Source organism: Chrysochloris asiatica, unplaced genomic scaffold (genome assembly GCF_000296735.1).
Source record: "Chrysochloris asiatica unplaced genomic scaffold, ChrAsi1.0 scaffold00185, whole genome shotgun sequence".
NCBI lineage: Eukaryota > Metazoa > Chordata > Mammalia > Afrosoricida > Chrysochloridae > Chrysochloris > Chrysochloris asiatica.
Genome location: NW_006408703.1, coordinates 2,482,096 through 2,488,477, shown reverse-complemented (window position 1 = coordinate 2,488,477; position 6,382 = coordinate 2,482,096).

The following is a 6,382-nucleotide window of genomic DNA, read 5'->3' as shown; positions in this document are numbered from 1 at the left end:
CTCATGTAGTGTAGTAGGATAGGATAAGGGCTGCACTGCTAACTGCAAGGTCTGTAGTTCAAACTGACCAGCTGCTCCTTAGAAACATTATACAGGGTCCTATGAGTTGGAACGGACTAATCAGAAAGCTCTCATTGCATACATGTACATATGGACTTAGTGAAGAAATTACATGTATTTAATATACTATTTTTACTAGGCTTTATTTACCTTAATAATTTACTTAATGATAGTTGAAAACCTAATAAAACTGTGCAGTCATACTCTATAATTCACTTGCACAAAGAAGAGGGAAATGCAGCCCAGAATCTGAGGTCTCTTAAAATAAGTTGTGAATTGCCCTTTTAAATCAGGACACTAGTGTAGAGAATGCTTTCATTTGAGTGCAGGTACTTCAGAATTCCTGGTGTCAAGTAGAAGCCTACAGGCCTCAGAAGCCAGCTTCTTCTCCCTTGAAGAAGTTTCTGTGCATGCACATTAGATGCTTACATGCTCTTGAATGCAGCCTATTATAAGGGCCACAAAAAGAGAGATCAATGAAAAGAATTTCTTACAGAAATAGGCATTACCCCAGGAGCCAGTTTTAGGCTGGGAGTAATAGAAAGATAAAATAGAAAGGCTGTGACCTTCATTCTTCATCTCCCTACAATATATTGGCTTATGCTTGAATATAAACCCTTCCAGCTAAAATATAGACTTAATTTTTTTTTTTTTTTTTAAATATTAGACTCTTAGCAAAGTAGGTGGGGCTTCCTGTGGAGCAGAACTCTGATACACAGAGGGTGTCAGGTCTTTCTTGAAAACAGAATGGATTTTGTATGATTTACTCTTAGAGGTTCTAAACTGTATCAATCTACCATACAAACTCATCAGTTAACACAAAACATTTAGGAATTGAAAAGAAAAGTACAATTTAAATTGAATCATATAATTTGTTTTTGACTTTTATTATGAATTAGGTGATGGTTTGCAGAGCAGATCATCAATTTTACATTCCACAATTCATAATTCCAAGTTATTGTGAATTGTTTCTGTTTGTATGTTGTTACAGTCATATATTTTTATCTTGCTAGCATATGAAAATTCTAAATTGACTTGCTTCATGTATCTAAAAAATCCAACTTCTTCATCTCAGTATTATTCCAGTTATTATATTAAAAGTAATTTATTTCATTCCTACTTTATTCAATATTTTACTTCTGTTTGCATTTAATCATTAGTTATTAATTACCCTGCTTTATGCATGATACTTAACTCACATTCATACTAACCTCCTCCATACTCAATTCTTAGTGACAAGTTCAATAGGCTGATGGAAATTCACACAAACAAAGAAATTAGAATGAGAATCATGCCCTCTCCAATTGCAGCCCCAACATCACAGGATGGCAGAATTTATTTCATGATAGACAATATACATAATATATCAAACTATAATGTGCCTTCACAAGACTATAATTTACAGGATTCCCGTGAAAACGCAAAACTGTAAGCTTTCCCTAAATGAGTCTAAGGATTCTCATGAGTTCTGAATCATTGATTTTAATCAGAATATTTAGTAGGTATATTTAAAGAGCTAAAAATAATCTATACATGTTTCATAATTACCTTTATATTGAACCTAACTTTTAACTTTGTTATTTTCTTGATAACAATAATAGTTACCCTCCTTGCTATCCTCCAGATATAGTTCTATGAGTTAAAAAAAAAAAAAACCTACAATATCTTAATAACCATGCTACTGAATTTTGTATGTCCCTTGTGTAAGAAGGGAAAAGGCCAGGAGATTTGCAGCAGTGATCTTGACCTATAAGATCATCCTTTTAATATCTGAGGAAATTAGAGGGTTCCTGTGGTATTGGAGGATAAGCTCTGGACGGCTAACCACAAGACCAGAGACTAAAACCCAGCAGATGTTCCTTGAAAACCCTATACAGAGTTGTTATGAGTCAAAACTGACCCTGATGGCACTTAGCAAGAAAAATATTATAAACATTAAAACAAAACGTGCAAAGATCTGGAATCAGAAAACCAGAAGGGAAGAACACACTCAGCATTTCTCAAGCTGGAAAACTTAAGAACAAAATCAAGCTCATACGCATGCAAAAGCTGGACAGTGGATAAGCAACACCATAGAAGAGTTGATGCTTTCGAGTTATGGTGTTGGAGGAGAATATTGAAAGTGCCATGGACTGCCAAAAGAACCAATAGATCCGTTTTGGAAAAAGTGCAGCCAGAGTGCTCCTTAGAGGCCAAGATGGCCAAATTTCGTCTCAGGAGGGACCATCCACTGGAGAAGGATATCATGTTTGGTAAGGTGGAGGGTCAGAGAAAAAGAGGAAGACCCCCATCAAGATGGATTGGCCAAGTGGCAGCATTGATGGACTCAAGGTTGTCAACAGTAGTGAGCTTGGCCCACGTTCTGCTGTACATAAGGTCACTATGGGTCAGTACCAACTCAATGGCACCTAACAACAATAACAATAGAGATGCAAGCATGACAAGTAAGGCTACCCAGTGTGGAAATGGAAGAACTACATGTGTGGTATAGTGAATTATTTAATCTTGCTAGCCTTAGTCTTTATAACTCCCAGCAAATACTCTTTTCCTGATAAGTCAGAATAAGAGAAAATGGAAGAAGATACTGATAGGATGACATGATTCAGCTGTGGACAGTAACAGAGTTCATTGTGAATGTAAAGACTTGAAACTCTCACACACATTTCAAGTAAGCCATCTCAGAAGTATAAATTAGGAATTTAACTATCATCACAAAATAGTTAGGAGTGTAGCTCATCCTTTGGACACCAAGATCCCTGCATATTGAACCCCCTTATTTCAGGGACAAAAAGCTCTGACACCAGGGGAGTGGCAGGGGAATAAGAAAACAAAGAATCAAACCATAAGGAAAATTAGTGGGAGTCCCAGTCCATGGAGCAAGTAAAGCAGAGTGACTTTGGACAGGAAGCTTGCTGGTAGAGTGGATTGTCTCTACCTGGGAGAGCTACGTTTGCTGATTCACAGAGCTAGAGCCAAGCGCCTTCAGGTTGAGGCTGATAGTGGAGTGGTGTGTCCTATGGGCATTTATCAGCAGCTTACTGGAACAACTGTGCTGTCAGCATTTCTGATCCCAAATTGCAACCTGCTAACTTCTGTAATAAATCCATATCTTTAAGAATGTTGTCTGAAGTCTGTGTGAGCATTGCAATGAATTATTGAACCAAGTTGAGCTGCAGTGACCCTATACAAGGATTTTGAAGTAGATCTTTATGGCATCAGAAAGCCTCATCTTCTCCTGACGAGCCACTGGTAGATTTGAACTGCTGACCTTGCAGTTAGCAGCCCAACTTGTAACCCAGTATGCTACCAGAGATTCATGGAATATATAGTAAGTGACCCAAATTTATTTTGCTGGTTTACTTCTTTTTAGGTTGTACTGACATAATAAATACCTTGTAGCTAAAAGATTAAGGTACATTAAGTGACTTGCATAATAGGAAGTTTCTGCTCTCTAGTTATAATAATATACCCTCCATTTAAACTCACAGATTATCTGTTTATAATCATTCTAACTTGTCTATCCAAAACCTAGACTAACAACATTTAAAAATAAAGTGAGATAAAGAGCAGAAATATGGATTCTATAGCACTACTAAATTTCCCTTTTGAATTTCTATAAATACTTACTCTTAATGATTCCCTTACGATTTCAGTAATTAGTATAAATGATTTAAATTAAAGCATTTTTGGCTCAATGACAATCGCTACAGCTATAGTCCAGCACTATGGTTATTTATTGTATACATTGCTGCAAACCACTTCTCCTTTTTTTGTCCCTACAGTAATGTTAATTTGTTCTGGTAACATCAGTGGAAAGCAGTTGTCCTATCATACCAGCCAGTCTGTTGGCAAAGAATCACTTTAATCCCCAGGTGAGTTTATACGGGATGCATTTGAAGCAGATTCTGTTCTTGAGTGGCTCAGTTTACTCCTTCCCTATATTTATGCATCTATAAATATGCATATGTCTCTTCAATGCAATTATATAATGCATATGCATTGCATTCACATATATATACTTACACCTAAGTGATGCTTAAAAATAAACAACTGTATAGATAGATGAGGATTTTATGCAAAGCACACCAGCATTGTTAACACCTAATATGCTGTCTTAATTTCATGAATCATTCTCAAAAGTGGCTGAACAAATTCCCATTTGCAATACCAAGTAGGCTCATATGGAAAGGGTTATCATGTTTTTAATGAGTGGTGCTCTGACCCCTTCACTCAAGGTCAGACTGTGAAAATGTTAAAGTGACTCATGAGGCATGAATATTCATTGGTCACACAGATACACATACACCAATCTTCATTTTTCTATAAGTTTCTGTTGTGGTAGAGATTTCTCATTAGAAAAGATTTTTTTTATTGTAGTTAAAATCTGTTGCTAGCTTGTAAAAGCACCTGTCTGCTTTTACAACACATATGGCATTCGATCCAGAATGCCACACAGGTATCAATTTCTGGACAGGCTTTGGCACTTTAAAATATATACCCAGGATCCATTCCTTCTGAAATTGGATTGTCAACTTGCAATCTGTTTTATGCGGGTCCAATAGGCCTTCATGGCTAGGTGAGAATTCATGTACTGGGAATGAACATTAGTTCTGTTTCCTCCTCACAGGATGTTTCTTCTACACCACTGCCCAGCTCCAGCCTGTCTTCTCATGCCTGAATTGCTGCAATAGTGTTGGAATTTGTCTGCCAGATTTTAGACTTACCTCTTTCAAAGATACTTTCCAAATTGCATTCCAATCTGATCTTGTCTCTCCTCTACTTAAAAGCATCCAATGGCTCCCCAAAGCCCTCATGATAAAGTTCAAAATTATTAACAAGACTGAAAAGTCCCTGGTGTTCTCTTGTTACTCCTTTGCCTTGTGATCTCTGCTCCTGCCATATTGAGAAACTTGCAATTTCCAGCATTTTTTTATGTTCATTCTTGCCTCGAGGCCTTGGCACAGCCTGTTCCCTCTGCCCAAACCGTTATCTCTCCTGCCATAGACCTCACAACCTTTAGTGGATGAATTCTTCATTTCCCTAAATCAGGTGTCAATGTAGAAATAATTCTCTCCGGAAATCCTTCTCTGATACCTTTCTACTTTTTCTTAAAGTTGATGAGCTATCCTGATATCACTGATTCTGCATATATTCCTATGCAGGACCTAACATATCATAATAGCTAATACACTTCCTTGTCTCTCATAAGACTCTCTTATAAATTCCTTCAGGGAAATGATTATACCTTTTTAGAGCTATATCTGTAGCTGAATACTCAGCACTTGTTGTAGTAAGTGCCCACTAATAGAGGAGCTCTGGTAGCGTAGTGGTTACGAATTGGGCTGTGAATCTTAAGGTCAGCAGTTTGAAACTACCATCTGTTCTGTAGGAGAAAGATGAGTCTTTCTGCTCTCTTAAAGATTCACAGCCTCAGAAACCCTGTACAGGGTCGCTATGAGTCGGTTCCGACTCCATGGCACATAACTACCACCACCAATAGAGAACCTGTATAGTGTTTCCATAAAGCAACTGGTGGGTTTGAACAGCCAACCTTGTGGCTCACAGTCCAGTGCTGATTCTACAGCATCACACCATGAGTCCATTCAGCATTTAGTATATGTTTAATCAAAATATTTAATAAATGAATATGAAAAAAAATATTGTTAATTATGAAATAAATATGTATTTTTAAGACATGTGTTTATTAATTTAAACACACAAAAAGCTAAGAAATATGAGGGTAAGTCAAAAACTTTGCTGCTGGGGTTCATACACTCATGGGTTTATTCCAAACAATATGTTTCTAAACATTTTTCTGCTATCAGTGGATAGCTGCATACAAGTTCTTTCAGCATGTCTTAATTTTGTTGGCGTGCCCTCAAAATAAAAAGGTTCAACCAAAATAATGACTTCCTAGGGGATCTGCTAGGAGTTCTGGTGTGGTGTTAGAGGATAAACACTGGACTGCAATATTGGTTTGAACTGCAAGGTCAGTAGCTCAAACCCACCAGCCACTCATCAAAAGACTGTACAGGCTTGCTATGAGTTGGAACTGACTCAATGGCACTTCACAACAAACAACAGAGAATCTGCTAAACTAATTAAAATTCAAGGCAAAGAGGTCTGCTCAGAGGTTATGATGACTGTTTTGTGGGATTATAAAGTGATCATCTTAGAGATTTCCTCAAAGGAAACAGGACAATCACAAGAGCTTATTAGGAAGCAGTTTTAAAAAATTTGAAAACTTCACTGGTGATAAACAGGACAGGAAAGTTGTGTGGAGGCAATTTTTCCCCCATTACAAGAGTACACCTGTTAATTC